We start from the raw sequence: 18,509 nt of genomic DNA, 5'->3' as shown, positions 1-18,509 counted from the left end.
AATATCTATTGGAAGGATAGGCACATGAACACTAACATCCTGGAATAGTCAACATGACCAGCATTGAAACCATTATTCATCAACATCATTCGTTGGAGTGGTCAGGTGGTTCGGAGGTCTGATCAGCGCCTTCCAAAACATCTGTTTTCTGAGTTGGAGGAAGGACAGAGGAGTGTTGGGGACCAGCAGAAGCAATATAAGGATGTGCTGAAGGTATACATGAAAAAGTGCAGCATTGTTGTCAACACTTAGGAAAATCTTGGCCAACACTGTCCCCAGTGGAGAACAGTAATCTATGAAGGGGGTGGCACACCTGGAGAGGTCCCACCGCAGTGCAGGTGAGGAGAGGCAGTGAAGAAGAAGAGAGTCCCAAACTCCCTTGCATCTCTCCAACAGTTACCAACACCTGCCCCTTCTGTGATAAGATCTGTGGTTCCAGAACTGGGCTGATCAGCCATCAACGGACTCACAAATAGCAGGTGACATGAAGACGTCCTACTCATTATCAAGTGACTGCCAAGAAGCATACATTAAACTAGAAAAGGCACTCTTATTCTGGGACACGAGCATCCATGCAGTGAGCTGCGCCTATGTGATTCCAGTCGTATAGTTATGCTAGTAAATTTCCCCTTCTAGATAAGCAATTTAGCTATATGTTATTGACACTGGTTTCCTTTTAGCTCATTGACTGTATTTCAGAGCCCTGAAGCAACTTGAGTGAGGCAAGGGGGAATGGATTTAAGTTACAAGGAAAAAATGCCAAAGTCAGACATACTGACAAAAAAAAAAAAAAAAAAAAAAAGAAAAAGAAAAAACAAACGGAAAGGTTTGCAGAGTCTGAACTCTGAAACCTTTTCCTGTCCCTAACTAGAGTCACAATTTGACAGCAGACGTTTGCCCCAAATATTTAAATGTGGATATTTGAAAAGAGTAAGTAACTCATGATACCTCCATGTGTATTCAAAACGATGTGCAGCAATGCTTTATGAGTATATTAATATACATGTGTTGTAGTTTTGCTTTTTAAATCTATCATGCGAAATACATGGCTGATTTTTAAAATTAAAAGAGGATTTTTTATCAATACACACTAAGTACTTTTTAAACTTCTCTACTCTGAGACAGCCAGTGTTTTTACATAGTCTGATTCATAATGTGAATTTGAAACTGGAAGCTGTTTAGAGCCTGGATTCTCAGCTGCTACAAATCAGCAAAGTTGCGCTTGCTTCACGGAGCTGTGCTGTTTGACGTGTCTTGATGGTGAGGCCATTTGAATTTGAATCCAAGAGCCTTGAAATCTATTTTGCCTCCCCCCACAACCAAGTGAGAGGGAAACTCTTTAAAATTTTCTGTTTAATAGAAACACTGCAACATTTTCCTCTGTTCTTGACAAAGAAATTGATAAAACTTCACTATTTCCTGCACAGCATGTGCTGTCTTTGTTGTTGGAAGCTTTTTGGCTGGATTGGATGTGAACACCTCAAGCACACACCTGATCACTACTAGCAACTGAACTTGGTCTTACCCTACAAACTGTTCTGCATGGTGCAGGCCTCAGTGCCTGAGCCAAGTTACAGACTCCAGTGGGGCTTTAGGCAGGTGCAGGCCACTGATGTGCAGAGCAGTTGAGGTCTGAGCTCTTTAAAATTTAGCCTGGAGTAGTTCATTATTCACTAGATCAGGCCCAAAGTCCTTGCAGTTGTGTCCAAGCCCAGCACGGGGAAGCCTGCATTCTCTCCACTACAGTGCCACGCCTGGGGCAGTCTCGCATTTACTATTTAAGTGTTAGTGATTTGATTTAAATGTTGGGATTTCTTTTCTGGTTGTTAAACTGTTCTTAAAGCAGACTTGGAAACCAATTCACAACCTTTCCCCCGAGCTCTCACATTGCTAGTGGCGCAAGGGGCTTTGTGCCATAGAAAGATGGCTACCTCCACGACCAGGCGGAAAAATTCCAGCGGTAATAAAACACTTTTTAGAAAATGCATTTCACAGTTTATTCTTAGTGAAAATTGCTTTGTACATTGTGAACTTTTGTACCAAAGGGCTAAGCTGTACGGAGGCAGTTTTCCTTTAAGGCTTTCCTGCTGTGTGGAATGAATAAGCATCTCATAACAGAGCTAGGCAGACTTTTTAGCTGAACTCCAGATAATGTGAAAATAGAGCTCTAATCAGCATGTCTGTCCTGTGGCAGCTTTCTAAACTGAATAACAAACCGGTCCTACTCTTGTCGATTGTATCCCTTAGTTTATGATAATATGGTGTGCTTTGCATTTCCTTTTTAAGGGCACCTGGGGAAAAGGCTTATTTTCTTTTGTTGGGGATAGGTCAGGTCCAGTGTTACACTCGCATATAGCAGCGCACCAGCTGCTGTACCACATGTCTGGTCCGAAGTGGATCCTTTTTCACAGACATCTCCAACTCAGCTAATGAGGACCAGTAAATTAAGTGCTAGTCTTGCTTTGGCTGACAGGACCGCACATTTAGTAAACTTATGAAGAGAAGTTGATGGCTTATGTAAATTCTGCACTAGGTAAGATGGAGTTAATGAACTAGTACGGGCTGAGGTGATGGCCCTAATACATTTGTGAGAGGTGCCAGAATTGGAGAGAGACACTTTGAAGGGAGAAGCATAGCTCAGTTGAAGTCAGAACAGGCAGAAGAGGAAACCTTTGGTCCTCTACTTCTGGAGAAAGAGCTGGTTAAAGGCAGGAGCTCCTCCAATGGCTGCATCCTGATGGCCCACCCCATTTGGAAGGGAGGGCCAGATGGTGACACACATTGGGTACATCTACACTAGCCTCCTTCTTCAAAGGGGGCATGCAAAGCAGGCAGGTCGGAGGAGGCTAATGAGGTGCTGTAATGCACAATGGCTGCCATGGGAACTTTGAAGCACAGACAGGCAGGGTAGCCACGGGTGCTTCGAAGTACGCACCGAACTTCGAAGTTCTCTTACTCCCACCCTTCGAGAAGGGCGTGTTTCTTTCTATACATTTGTGAACCCAGTTTTGGCCATAGCCTGATGAGTGTGCTCTGAGGAAGAAGAGCCTCTATCCAGTCCTGGGTTGTCATTTGTGTTATTTCCCCTTGTTCCTGTTCATTGACAACCTGGAAAGGGTGGACCCTCTGGGGTGGAGCCGGAGGGCTGAGCTTTTTACATCTAGAAATTGAGCTGCACCGCCTGGATGTTGTGGAGTACTGGCTTGGATGAGTGTTTTGACCATACCTAAAGTCCAGAGGGTACCATGAGGAAGGAGCTTCTGGTGACAACAAGTAAATGTTAACATCTCTGCCTTAGAGTAGAAAACTGAGGCACAAACATTTTCAAACTTTTGACGAACTATGGGAATATTCACAGTCAATTCCTGGGAAACAACCTAAAGGTCAAAAATCAGTCTGATGATAGCTGATGAATCATTTAGAAAAGCAAATCAATTGAAGAGAAATATGAATAGCTTCTGAACACTTCACACATGGAAGAGTAACTATATCAAACAACATTGTTCATTGCAACTTACGCACTCCTCTGTAGTTGTAAATAACTGGACTGTGTGTGTCCGGGGGGGCAGGGTTACAGGTTGAATCTGTCTAGTCCAGCACCCTTGGGACCTGACTGGTGCCAACAAAAGAATTTGCTGGACCATGGGAGGTCAATATTGTCTAGCAGCATTACCAACACTTCCACTGCTTACTGGGCTCTTCGAAGTTTTAGGGGGAAATTACAGCTAAAAACATCACAAAAGAGTGACAGGCAGGACTAGTGGCTGTAAATAAACTTTATAAGACCATGGGCCCCATAAGTGGATATTCAGATAACTGAACTCATGCCAGATTACAGATGATGTTGGACAAGAGAATGCCAAACTAGAGAGGTTCAATCTATAGTATAGCAACTTCACCTACAACAGTTGTGGCAGCTTGTGCTATTATAAAGGACCTGTCTAAATGCTATCCCATGACGTGCGTCAGTTGAAGTAGTATGTGTGTTTATTCTCTTATTGAGGACAGAATCTAGACCTTTCATGTCTTTCCCCTGCATCTCACTGGCTGGACAAGCTTCATGTTATTTCACCCCTGCGTGCACCTAAGCAATAGGAGGGAAGGCACATTGGGGTATGGGGGAATGCTTCTCTCACCTTTAAATTTTAACTAACAGTTTTTTTTTTAATATTGTAATTCCAGGTACTTAAGAAAAATACATGAGAACTTGCCTGGCAAGGAAGAATCCACTTTGAATAGGATTAGAAAAAATATATCAACAACAGATGGTACAAGTGTAAATAAAGTTAGTAAACTAACTGATGTTGTTGCTTGCCCATTTCACCTCTCCACAGTGGTGAGTAGTGTTAAGCCTTTTGTTTTGTTTTGGTTTTGGTTTTGTGCTTCAATTGGGCTGTTGAATTTTTAGACTAATTCTCAAGCAGGTGGCTATTTTCAAGCAGGTGGTATACTTCAGTGTTCACTGAGGTTTTGAGACTTGCAGAGTGAGGGAGTAGGTAATGGGTTACGAATGCTTTAGCCTCAGTTATTTATTTGTACTGCACTAGGCCTTAGAGGCACTGAACAGGATCAGGGCCCCATTGTGTTAGGCACTGCACAAACTTTGACTTAAATGTATAAGTACAAACTATGTCCCCATGTGGGGCCCCACTGACTTCACAGAGACTCTGGGCTAGCATATGGGTTTTGTTGTGTAGAGTTGATTGCAAAATTACACTCACATGCTGTGACTGTCCTTGCTGTATTCAGTGTACAGTCTAAACAGAATGTGACCAACTGAGAAATGAGCCTGGTGTTCACAGTCAAAGGGCAGTGACTAGATGGCATGGTGTACTGCAAAACAGGCTTATCTGTTTCCTGTCCCGTTCAGTTTCCTGACCAAATGTTTTAAATTCACAGTTCTCATTTCTGCATGAGAAGCAGGAGGCTTTGGTGATTATCGCTAGCAAACATTCAGTTAATAGTGATTAAAATGTAATGAAGCCTCTGTTATCTGGGAAAATATAGACAATTCTACAATGTGAACCATAGTTTACCTCACAACTTACTACTACTGTACGTTTTAACAGCCACTGAGTGGAACTTAAATGTAGCTAGAAGTCCATAAGGTTAAAACTATAAGTAGGTAAAGTAACTGTGCTTTTTACAGTAATAATACAATATAAGAATACAGGAAAAGTACAGGGATTTAGTTAGCCTATAAATGTCACTGATGTGATTTGTGCCACTGATGAAGACTTGAGGAAGAATTCTAGCAGTAAGCAGAGGCAGAAACCTTCAAATAACAGATGGACAGACAAGATGCATACACCTACTGTATGTATGTAAAAGCATCACCATCCCATTTAAAAGACAACACATTTTTTATTGTGGGTGAGCACATCTTGCTTATTGTTTGGCACATTTGTGGGAATGTGAGTTCTCTTTGCACCAAGCGTTGAGTGGACAGCATCCTGCTGAGGCTTGTGGGAGTTGAGGAGGAGCAGAGTGGGTGCCAGTTATGTGTTCAGCGAAACAGCTCTCCTGCTCACATGTGCTAGCTCTGGTTGGGCCATGGGAGGAAGGAGCAGACAGATGCACTAAAGTGCTCCTTAGAAAATAGTAGTATATGCCTCACAGATTCCCATCTGTGCACTAACCGTACTAACTTCTGCTCCAGTATGCACAACATGTTCCTCCAGGGACATCGAGCACTGACCAGTCTGGAAGGTGGGTCATCTGGACCAATGAGAGATATTCTGCATTGTGGCAGATATAGCCTGAAATGTGGCCTGAAATGAAGCTGAGTACCCATAACTGGATGGGTGAGTAGACACTGCAGATGTTTCATGTGTGTTGAAGTACCAGGAATGGGCTCTGTTTGCTGGACAAATGTCAGAGAACATTCCAGGCTACACTGCTGTCACTTCATCATCACGCTGCTACCAGAAGACCACACACCAAGTTGCCACACTGAGCTCCTGGAGAGGGGTCCCCTTGAAATTCTGATTCTAGTCTCAGGGGCTGAAATCTTCTCTCATGAACGTATTGTTGTGGAGCAACAAGGCAGAGAAACAGGATTTTTTCTCCTTTCTTTAAACCTCGATGTTTAGGAGACAGTGCAGGTCACTTGGGGCTAGGGGAAGGTTATCTACACTTGAGCCCAGCTGCTGTCTTGTGCTGTTTGTGAAATACAGTGTGTCCCAAAAGTGGACTTTTTTCTTTGTGTAAAGTGAGTGTTTCACAATAGAAATTCATCTCCTGATTTAGGTATGCCAAATTAGTGTAACAGTGCTTCCCCCCGCCACCTTTGGCTAAATTTACATGACTTGCTGGTTTCTGTGTGATTTCATGAGTTCATGGTGCCATCTAGTGTTGAAGAGCAGAATTATTTTTCCTTGTCTAGAATATAATCTCTGAAGACACTGGGGAGAGGAGAATGCCGATCCTCTTTGGGTGATTAAATAATAATTCATAATCTCCTTCATTCCAATAGCCATGATTTCAAAAGAGCTCAGCGTCCAGCACTCACACTGAGCACTTTTGAATACCAGCCCATGTGTTCAGGTGTCTAAACAACCATTGTGTTATTTTGAAACCTGGCCCCCAATTTATGGCAGAGAGTTCCAGAGAGCAAAAGACCAGAATCTGCAGCAAATCCCTGTTTTTCAAATAATCTTTTCTTTTTAAAATCAATATATTTTTAAAAATAAGTCCAATTTTTGTTGTGTTTGTAGGGAATGGGAACCTTCTTCTCTGACTTAATGGTGATTCAAAGATAGTATCCATTGGCAGTCTTAAAAATGGATACGTTTGAGAAAATGCTTTTGTGAATTTCCGCTTTTGAAAAACAATTATAATGAATCTCTCCCTCTCACACACTCACACTCATATGTATGCATCAACCAGATCTAGATATTATCAGAAGACAATCCTGCATGGCTATTCTTTTCCCAATCATCGCTGATCAACTCGTTGGATTCTGACCTCCCCCCTCCTCCAAGCATCTTGGCATACTTCAAAACACCTCTTTGCCACTAACTGATCTTTTCCCCTCCTTCTTCCCTAGCAGATGGGCAACAGCATCAGTCTGAGAGCCAGGAAGCCCTTCAAGAAGACAGAAGAGATTGCTTGGTATGGCTTTCATTTGATTTTAACTCACAAATGACTCTCTGTGTAATGAAGGACTCAGACATTCCCATGAACATGCATCAGCAGCAGCAGCAACAGCAACAACAACCATGGGCTCACCACCTGTTGGAATCCGATGCCTCCCTCTCTATTTCCTTCCATCTTTCCCTGTCCAGTGCAGAGTGGCTTAGTTTCTGTAGACTAGCTCCGCACCAGCCTACTCTATCACCTACCCACTCTCTGTGGGGTCTGCCTCTGGTGTTCGAACTGTCCATTATGCAGAATTCCAGGGTCTTGGCTTTGCTCACCATTCACTCCCATGAACGTTAGCCCGTGGTAAATGTGCAGCAAACACAAGAGAAGAAGAACATAGCGGGGCAATTTAAATAAAACGTGCTAAAGCAGAGCAATTGAGAGATCTGGGTGGAATGAATTAGCTCTCTATCAGAAACAGTTTTTTATGCAGAATGTAATTTAACTACCTATTATATCTGCATTGGCACACTGAAATAACCTCTGCAGAAACAGTTCAAACACAGCCCCTTTCTTGTCCTTTTTCTTTTAAGCTAAGTGATTGCTCATAGTAGCTGATAAATGTTCCTTAAAATAATAGTACAACTAACAGTTGCAGTGCTCGATGCATTGGTACTAGTGTTGGGGAATACTGAAAGGATGGAGACAAATGGGAATTTTGTCAGGGTGGCTGCTGAATAGAATTTAAGGAAAGATTACAAAAAGCAGAATTCAGGAATATCTGATACAAGTCAGTACTGGAGGTCAGTCGGACCATTTGCCCTAGAAATATTGGCTCAGATAAAGCAATATAAGGTCAGAAATGCAGGCTTAGTCATAATTTCCACTACCTAATTACCGTAAATGTTGTTATAGTAATGGGATTAGCCAGCAATGGCAATAGTCAATGAAATAAGCTCTTCTATTTCAGTAGATCTAATAGAAGAATCTGCCCAACTACTGTGAAGAGGTTTGTTTAGAAACAGACAAGCAGGAATTACTTTGGAAAAGTATACAGCCTATGCTTTGCAGGATAGCAGACTCAGTAAGCCAAGTTGTTTTTTCTAGCCTTAGATTCTCTTCGGCACATAGGTGCTAAATCAGTGCATATGTAACAATTTCAAATGTGAATACTTGACACAACAAAACACTGAAACAAAAAGACACAACTGACTGAGAATGCTTTGCAGCACTGTTCTTTGACTGTGAAGTCCTGTGGCTCCTTATAGACTAGCAAATATTTTGGACCATAAGCTTTCATGGGCAAAGGCTCACTTATCTGCTGAAGCAGGTCTTTGCCCACGGAAGCTTTTGCTCCAAAATATCTGTTAGTCTATAAGGTGCCACAGGACTTCTCATTATTTTTGCAGATAAAAACTTGGTACCCCCTCTGATTCCTTGAATTATTTCAGATAATGAATAAACTGGGATCATTGTATCTTATTTTAGATAGACTGGTAAATAGAAAGGTAAAGTTAATCAAATGACATATTAATTTTAAATATTCAGACAGATTGATTTTTACTAAAATTTTCTGGCTTGTATAAATGGGTTCTTCAGTGGAAACTCAGTAACAAACACCTTGGGAATGGAGGTTGTTTGTAACTCTGGGAAAAAAAAATTATGGTTGTTTCAGATTTTACAGCTGACCATTGACTTCACACAGCTTCAAAACTTTATTATTCTGAATAAAAATACTGCTTTTAACTCTTTTAATTTTAATGGAACAAGCACAGAAACTGTTTCTGTACTTTTTCAAATTGTTTTTAAACCTTCCCTTTATTTTTTAGTAGTGTAATACAGTCCTGGACCGCATATGCTTTTTTATTTGTATTTTTTTTTGTCTCTGCTGCTGCAAGATAGGTATTTCCAGTTCTAAAAATCAGGTGTAGGTTTTACTGGTCAGTTCATAACTCTGGTATTCAGAAGTTTCAGATTCCTCTGTATGTCCTCTGATTAGTGCATTGTAAATGAATCAAATAAGACTTCCAGTCTTTCAAAATGGAGCTGAATCAAGTATTAAGAATTATATGTTTAATTTTAATAGTAGTTACTTGACTAGCAACACATCTTTTATGATGGCCTCTTATAATATAGGGTGATATTTTGGTGAGGAAGAGTGGTTAGCTTAGAATTTGGGAGATAAATGCCTGCTCTGCCACAGACTTCTTGTCTGACCTTGGGCAAGTTATTTAGCTCACTGTGCCTCTGTTCCCAATCTGTAAAATGGAACTGTCCAGTCTCACAGAAGTATTATCAGGCTAAATATGTTAAAGATTACAATGTGCCCAGACACAATGCTAATGAGGGCCATTTACCGATCTTTGAATGATTTTGCAGAAAAGCCAAATTCTATGGGCTTTCAATTGTATTTAGGTGTCTAAAGACATTAAATAACATTTTTCTTGCTTTTTGAAAGAAGGTTCAGGTCAGAAATCTGAGCCCTGTAACCCACACTACTTACATAGAGAATTTCTCTAATAGTGTGCAGGGCTATGTATGAGCCTCTGCCCTGGAGGAAATTTCCCCAGTGTTTTCTTTTGCATGTCATACTTAGATTACTGTTCTAGTTTCCAGGTGTGTCACACTCAGGTACAGGTATAAACTTGGGCAGCAGTCTAAAGTCTATGAATTCTTGTGCATATATTTAGATCTTTTCTACACAAACCCTCATAACAACCTGTGCCAGTGCCAGATTGGTTGACTTTTGAACTTTACCGCTCTTAGAACTCTGCAAGACTCCACTCTCACAATGCCAACAAAGCAGAAGTGAGGCAGTATAACGTAAATGCAGACATGCTTGTTTGTATTACACACACCATCAAACTGATCTTCACCTTCCATAGACCTGAAGTTTACAAGGCAGAAGGGAAAAGAGCAGAAAGGGTCACGGGGCACAGAGAGAACAAAGAGACTCGTTAATTTTTATGCCTGCATTTTCAAATTTAAACCAACCTGCTTTTTTTCAGTGCTTTGAATTTTAATGACATACTACTGTAACTAAAATGCATACGATCTTGCTTTTCGCCATTTTAAATGCAACAATAGACATTTCACGAACTTTCCCAGTATATTGAGTGGTGTCTCCATTTTTGGGTGTGACAAATTTACTCAAGAGTGACGGATGAAGAAACACATATCTCCTTATCAAAAGCATAAAGGAAACGATCAATATAGTACTCTGATAAGTGACTGACCTTAGTGTGTGGTAATGGGTTGTTCCCATGGCAAGATGCAGCACACATCTCCCTGTGAATATAACACCTTTATTAGCCATTGAAGAGTGTGTCTAAAGATAGAAAATGAATGCTCTTCTATGCAGTAGAGGATAATGATTATACTAGACCAGTCTCAAACAAGTGCACTACAGTTCGCAAAGCATTGTATGATAATGCTATTAAAATATGAGATTAATTAAAGGTGTGATAAATACCCAGACCTCTGAACATGGCCACTTCTATTTGTTATATTCATACCTTTACCTCCTTTTTTAAGATGTTGCTGTATGTTTTATGCTAGAGCATCAAATCTTAATGCTAAAATCTCTATGGAACCTGCAATTTGTACTTTCTTACTGAGACCTTGAATGCTTAGTGTGTGCCCTTTGAGGCTTTAAGTACCTGAGTGATGGGCACCAAATAAATCCTAATGTTATTGATCATAGGAAGCACCAGTGTCCTGTGATTTTGTGATGACAGCATGGGGCTCTGCACAATGCATAGATACTTACACACTGGGGTCATAATAGAGCAAGTTTTAAATTACAAGATCTAAAGCATTTTAATTGAAAACTAAAAAAAAACATCCTTTTTTCAGGTGCAGTGCTAAGCATCTAAAACAAAAGTTTAGAAAATATTTGCAAGTAACTAAAAAGGAATAGTTTGCTGATGTATTATTCAGTGCCTAGCTTGTTTATTTTTGGGGTATGGCAAGTAAAGTAAATTCCCTTTGAAATTCTTCAGTTTGAAATATCCCTCTCAGCTCCTTTGCTGGCATTTTATTTTAGAGAAAACAGGCGTTCTGAAACCGGATTGCAGCCGAAGGAAGTCTTAAAACTTACAAGCAGCTTTTCATGTGCTGTGCATGATGATCTTAAAAAAAAAAAAAGAAGTGATTATCCCCAGGTTTTGTAATCTGGCTCCCTGTTCCTTGTCCTCTGCCAGCTCCATGTCCCAATGCTTCTCATTGTATTTCATACCAGATACAGGATACAACAAAATAACAATCTCCAAAATCCAAGGAAGTGGGTCTTTCCCATGAAAGCTCATCACCTAATAAATTTGTTGGTCTTTAAAGTGCTTCAGAACTGCTTCTTATTTGTAGCACACTAACTAGATCACCATAGGGACTGGAAGAGGGATACTAGACTGCAAAGTTAAGCTGCTAACAGAACAACAACAACAAACATATTTTCTGCAGGTGTAAATAGTCTAGCTTCGTTTACTTCAGCTGAGGCACTCATTTAAAACATTTTAGAATCCATCCCAAGATGTTTGTATCTCAGGCTATGTCTACACTAGAGAGTTTTGTTGACAAAACTGGCATTTTCCCTAGAAAAACCACAGAGCGGTCACATTACCAGGGTGTTCTGTTGAAAATAAATTGACAGGATGTGGAACTTTTGTTGACAGCATCCTGCCATTTCGTGGGTCTGCCCCATGAAAGCTTATCACCTAATATATTATTTTGTTAGTTTTTAAGGCGCCACATGACTAGTTGTTTGTTTTGTGAGCATAGCAACCTATTTTTAAAACAAAAAACTGACACATGGACAGGACTCACAACCTTGGCAAAAATATTAGGCTGTATCTATCAATAGGTGTTTCCAGCATGTCTTTTGGAGGATCCTCCTTCACAGGTCTTCCTGCTTGGTTGTCTTCGGTTCTCCCTCTATACTTAAGTGCTGAGTAATCTCATCTCTAAATACATCTTCTGTTGCCATCTCCATGCTGTTGACACAGAGATATACCTCTCTAATTCATCTAAAATTAGCTTGGCTCTGTGACATCCTCCCATGATTGTCTAATCAACAGCCCGAGCCGAACATGACTATAATAGTTCCCTCCTTCTTCTGCCATCATAAACAAGGCAACCGTCCCTGTTTGTCACTCAGGCCCATAACCCAAGTAGCAGCATCTTCAACTCAGACCTCTCTAGGTCCTCACATCCATGCTGTGTCTATATCTTGGTGTATTTTTCTGCATAACAGCCCTGAGATATGGCTTTCCATATCCTTCCACACAGCCATCATGATCACCCAAGCTCTCAACTTGCGTTTTGATTACTGCCACACCCTTCTCTCTGGCCTTGACAAGTGCAACCTTGCCCTGTTCATCTACTCAGAATGCTGCTGCTGAGATGATGGTCCTAGTCCATCACTTTGACCATGTCACCCTTCTCTTTGCATCCTTCCACTAGTTCCTCCTCCTCTGTCAGATGAGGTAAAACCTGCTTGTTTTCACATTCACAGCCCTTTGTGGTCTAGTGGCACCCTACCTATCATCTTGCACTTTATCAAGGTGCTGACACCCACCTTTGATCGGCCCACAATAGCAGCCTCCACTTCTTACTGGTTAAAATTTCAAACAAATCCTTGCATACTTTCTCCTGTGCTGCCCTTCACACCTGGGAGGTGCTTCCTGTATAGCTCCACAAAGCCAGCTCATTACGCACCTTACAAACCCTCCTCCTATTGATCCCCATAATGCCTAAAACAACCTTGACAATGGTTAGGCTGTTGGTGTGCTGCCTAGTGCTTTCTTGTGGGCCTCTTTCTATATCCATCTTTTGTCTCATGCTTTAGGTCTACGACTAGGCCCACTAGGTGCTGCAATAATACAAATAATAAAGAACATTGTAAAAATGCAAAAATGAACCGCAGCTCCATCAGCTGCAAAATATTACAGGTTCAAATAGTTTAGAAGGATTCACAATGGATTAGTCATTTCTAGCTCTCTCTCATCAACAGAGAGGCTGTGGCCAAACTAGCAAGGGACAGCGAAAGGGGCAGTCCCAATCCGTAGCTTCGAAGAGAGTGATGTCGATATGAAGCGACTACACACAAAAAGCAGATCGATGTTGAGATCCACAACATTGAAGAGACACCCCCACCCTGTCCTTTCGAAAGGGAGCGGCTACACAGCACAGAGCCTCCTTTCGAAATAACGGGGCCGGAAATGGCAAGAGAAGGGTCAAATGGCTGGCAAGCCCTTCCTGGAGTACAGGCCAGCCACACCCTCAAGGGGCCCCTCCCAAACACCCCCCCTCAGCCCCCCACATGCACATGATCAGATAATTTATTCTCAGCACATCCTTCATAAAAACACCTAGCACTTCCAGCAAGATAATAAGCTCACAAGTCAGCAAGAAATTTCACATGCAGTCATGTCCTGTAAGTGCACTAGAGTATATTAAATAGTACTCCAATGTAACATTTTTCAGGTGTTTTGCAGCAGTGCTGTTTGGGTCATGTACTGCTAATAAATGTTAACATTCCTCAGGGAAGACTGAAAGTGTGAAGTGACTTCTGCTATCATAGAATGAGGGATAATCAATGTAAAAAGTAGAGGCCACAGTGAAAATGACATTAAATTATGATACTCATATATTCTGTAATATGATATAGTGTATATATATAATATATTAAATATACAATATATTTATATAATGTACAAAATATAAAATATATATACATATATAAATATACAATTTATATAATTATATATTCATATAAATATGAAATATATAATATATTCTCTACTGTTGTATCTGACAAAGTGGGTCTTGACTCGTGAAAGCTTATGCTCCAAAATACCTGTTAGTCTGTAAGGTACCACAGGACTTGTTTTTGAATATATTCTATAAATGGCATTTGCTTGATTTTTTGCATTAGCACTGAATTAGTAAAAGCACTACTGAAGTGTGCGTGCATGTCTGTACGATCTGAGTGTATACATTTTTTCATGTTTTTCCTATTTGCTACTTAATAAGGGCCCGACTGTTCTTGGGTACAAGAATGTACTAGAGCTGGGACTAGCTCCTAATGAAAGCTCTGGTTAGCTCAAAATATGGCTTCCTCCTTTCTAAGTATAGAAAGCTGGAGAGAAAATTTGAACGGTGCAAATAATTAACTCATTGCTGTTTGCTGCCAGCTTGGGAATGGGGTGAATGGTTCAAATATTTATTTTCCTGAATATTCAGCAAATCTACAAAGTTAGTGAACATTTCTTCTGGATCAAATTAAATACTTTGGCTGTTTCTACACATGCCACTTTCTCTGAAAGTGACATGCTAATAAACAGCCCAAAATATGCAAATGAGGTGCATATGTAAATTCCCAGTGCCTCATTAGCATAAGGTCACGTGATTTGGAGTCCGAAAGATGCTCTTCCAGACTCCAATTCACATGACCTTATGCTAATGAGGTGCCAGGAATTTACATACACGCCTCATTCACATATTTCGGGCTGCTTATTAGCACGCCACTTTTGGAGAAAGTGGAATGTGTAGAAACAGCCTTTCTTTTGGGAATTTTAAACCCTTTAAAAGTAAAACAAAGAAATTAAATGGCTTGGTTTGTGTTGGCACTGTAGGCACCTCTTATATTCACTAGCTTAGTGGTTAGGACACACATTTGTGATGTAAGAGATGCAGATTTGAATCCTTGCTCAAGAGCAGGGGTCTGCAACTGGCTCTGGAGCTGCTGGTGGCTCTTTGAAGACTTCTTTTTGGCTTCCAAAGCTATAACTGCAAAGTTTAAAAAAAAAAAAACCTCAAAACATTGGATAACTGCCCAACACGCCCCCCCCCCCCGCCAGCATCCTCCAGAAAGAAAGCAGGTTCAGTAGTGAAAGGTGGAAGCCAGGAAGACAGTGGTACGTACACACGTAAAAATGTGAGGAAATAGAATACGTAAAAAGTTTGTGAACATCCTGCCCTAAGCATGCATTGCATTACAAATTGTATTTGCACTGTTCTTAAAATAGGGGTTGCAACAAATAGGGTTTGATGTTATTTATGAAGGACCATCTCATATTCACATGCATTGTGGCTCTTGAGTTACTGAATTTTTTACCTAATAATAATAATAATAAAAAGGCTCTTCTTACTCTTTCGATTGCCATCCCCTGGTCAAGAACATTCTTTCACCTTGGAGGTGAATACCATCACCACTGGGCTGTAAGCTTTTGTGAGGGGGGTTGCTTACAGGCTCTCCTGATGAAGCTTTTCCATTTTGTATAAAATATTTGAATAGTCAGTCCACCAGCGTGAGAGTGACTCTGTAGGCTGGTTCTCAGAGCACTCCTTTGGGATGTAACAGGTGCCTGTTCCAATAGCTATTTGTGCAGAGGGTTTTACAGAGGTGAAGTTTCAGTGTGTGTTATCCACTGCATACGCCTGAGCCCTGCCAACTTCCTCAGGTCCCAGAAATCTTCCTGCAACATTTTTTAAAGTACAGCTGGTTGGAAATCGACTTTTTGGCAAAACATTTTGGCCCCAAAACAAAGTGTTTCAGTTCAAAGTGGTGCTGTCATGCCTCATTCACATATCTTAGGCTATCAGTGACCTGTGATGGCCTCACTCGCTTGTCAGAATTTACCTTCCAGAATGCCTCACTTTCTCTCCTGTTGGTGAGAGGAACGTATATTGTTTGAGACCCTGGCAATGTTTAATCATGGGAGTTGTAGTCTGGCCAGAAATGCTGAAGCATGGGGGACAATGGGAGCAAAAGGCATCTTAGTTACAAGTCCCACCGTTTTGAATCAAAATATTTCAGTTTTCTCGTTTTTGACAAATTGCTAATGTTTTCTCTGGAAAAAAATATTTTTATTTTCATAAAGCCCCAATTTTTGTCAATAAAAATTTCCCTTATCAGTCTTATTTTTTATTTATTGTCGGAGAGAAGAATCTGTGGTCTTACTTCTACTATGGCATGTTCTTAAGTCTAGCCCTCTGTCATATCTTTCCTATCTTCTGTCTTCATATGGACTACTGCTAGATAAAGCCCACCTCACTATCGTGCAAATCCAGAAGGCGCGGGAAGCAGAAGAATCCTGAGCTGTCACTCTATTATGGCATAATGCAATGAGAAAAGTAAAACCTAAGAATGGCCATACTGGGTCAGACCAAAGGTCCATCCAGCCCAGTACCCTGCCTGCCCACAGTGGCCAATGCCAGGTGCCTCAGAGGGAATGAACTTAACAGGCAATACTCAAGTGATCTCTCTCCTGCCATCCATCCACAGCATCTGACAAATGAGGCCAGGGACACCATTCCTTACCCATCCTCCCTAATAGTCATTCATGGACCTACCCTCCATTAATTTATCGAGCTCTTTTTTAAACCCTGTTATAGTCCTAGCACTCACAGCCTCCTCTGGCAAGGAGTTCCACAGGTTGACTGTGCACTGTGTGAAGAAGAATTTCCTTTTGTTTGTTTTAAACCTGCTGCCCATTAATTTCATATGGTGTCCTGTGGTTCTGATATTAGGCGAACATGTAAATTACTTTTCCTTGCTCACTTTCTCCACATCACTCATAATTTTGTATACCTCTATCATATCCCCCTTAGTCTCCTCTCTTCTAAACTGAAAAGTCTGAGTCTCTTTAATCTCTATTCATATGGCACCCATTCCAAATCCCTAATAGTTTTAGTTGCCCTTTTCTGAATGTTTTCTAATGCCAAGGTGTCTTTTCTGATATGAGGAGACCACAGCTGAACACAGTGTTCAAGATGGGGGCGTATCATGGTTTTATATAAGGCAATAAGATATTCTCTGTCTTATTTGCTATCCCCTTTTTAATGATTCCTAACATCCTGTTTGCTTTTTTGACTGCCGCTGCACACTGCATGGATGTTTTCAGAGAACTATGCATGATGACTCCAAGATCTATTTCCTGATTAGTTGTGGCTAAATTAGCCCCCACCATACTGTCTGTATAGCTGGGGTTATTTTCTCACAGTAACACCTGACACTTCACAGTAGTCCTGCCTGAGTCTGGAAGTTAGAAAGTCAAGTAATCGCCCAGGTTATTCTCATGAGATTTTCAGCTCAATATTCTGTCTGAAAGGGTGTGCCTGTAAGCGTTGTGTGTATAGCTAGACCCAGCTATAACAAATGGCTGACGTGTAATCTCTGATGTTTTTGGTGACACTTACAGCCCTGCAGATATGGGAATATCTGCTTTGTATATGTGGTTATTTGCATCTGAAGATGTGGCTCATTATTGCCGTTGTGGATGTGGATTCAAATATTCCATCTAGAACCCTGCAAGTTTGCAGATGTTTGCTTTATATCCATGGCCAGCTGTGTCTGTGGACACAGATACTGGCGGATCAATTTTGCAGAAGCAGACAGGGAAGCCAACTCTTGGCAAGGTGCCAGGGGTGGGGGTAGGGTGGGTGCATGCTCCTGGAAGGGACAGAGCCTCAGGAGGAAGGGGTGCAAGCCAGCCCTCAGCGATGCCTGGAGTGTGCCACCGCCCCCACCCCCAGCACTGCACAGAGTGCACCTCCTGGAGCATGCTACATGCTACATGGGGATCTGCCAGCAACTTAAAGAACCAGGAGTTCCGGGCTCTTTGGACTGTCCAGGCCCTGTGGCAACTGTCCCTTTTGTCACCATTTTTCAGCAGTGCTCGGTGCAGATGTGGATGCAGTTATGAAGTTTGTTTCCTTACCTGGCAGTAGTGACCAGGGAGATATGGGGCAGTGCTTGACCCATGCACAAGTACTATCTGTTCATGGTTTCTTCCAGGCAATGTTCCAGGAATATTCTTCCTTTGTAATGAAAGGTTGTGGCAGGTGGATGTATGTGAGGGAGAAAGTGGGAGTTAGTCACATTTGTTTACCATCCCTGCCCATCCTGGATAATAGCAATTGATGGACTGATCCTCCATTAATTTATCCAGCTCTTTTTCAACTCTGTTATATTCTTGGCCTTCACAACATCCTTTGGCAAGAAGTTCCACAGGTTGATTATGTGGTGTGTAAAGCGGCACTTTCTTTTACCTGTTTTACACCTGCCAAGCTGTTAATTTCATGTGGTGACCCATAGTTCCTGTGTTATGGGAGGAAGTAAAAACTCTTCTTTATTCACTTGCTCGACTCCAGTCATGATGTTATAGCCCTCTATTATATCTCCCCTTAGTCATCTCTTTTCCAAGATAAAAACTCCCTGTCTTCTCAATCTCTCCTCATTTGGAAGCCGTTCCTTGCCCCTAATCGTTATTGATGCCCTTTTCTGAACTTTTTTGAGTGCCAAAATACATTTTTTGAGATGTGGCAACCACATCTGCACTCAGTATTCGAGATATGGCCATACCATGGATTTACATAGGGCCAATAAGATATTCTTGGTCATATTCTTTGTCCCTTTGTTAGTATTT

General features: G+C 41.2%; 1 long non-coding RNA gene across 1 annotated transcript in view; it reads right to left on the bottom strand.

The window, feature by feature from the left end:
• The window catches only part of LOC142017832 (uncharacterized), a 56,936-nt gene that overhangs the window by 27,472 nt on the left and 10,955 nt on the right, over nt 1-18,509 (bottom strand). The window contains exon 2 of the long non-coding RNA XR_012646601.1: nt 10,320-10,371. This is a non-coding gene — a long non-coding RNA (uncharacterized LOC142017832). The remainder of the gene's footprint in view (nt 1-10,319; nt 10,372-18,509) is intronic.

Source organism: Carettochelys insculpta, chromosome 9 (assembly GCF_033958435.1).
Source record: "Carettochelys insculpta isolate YL-2023 chromosome 9, ASM3395843v1, whole genome shotgun sequence".
NCBI classification, from domain to species: Eukaryota; Metazoa; Chordata; order Testudines; family Carettochelyidae; genus Carettochelys; species Carettochelys insculpta.
Note: the sequence above shows the minus strand (reverse complement) of the source record. Positions and strands in the feature narration are given on the sequence as shown.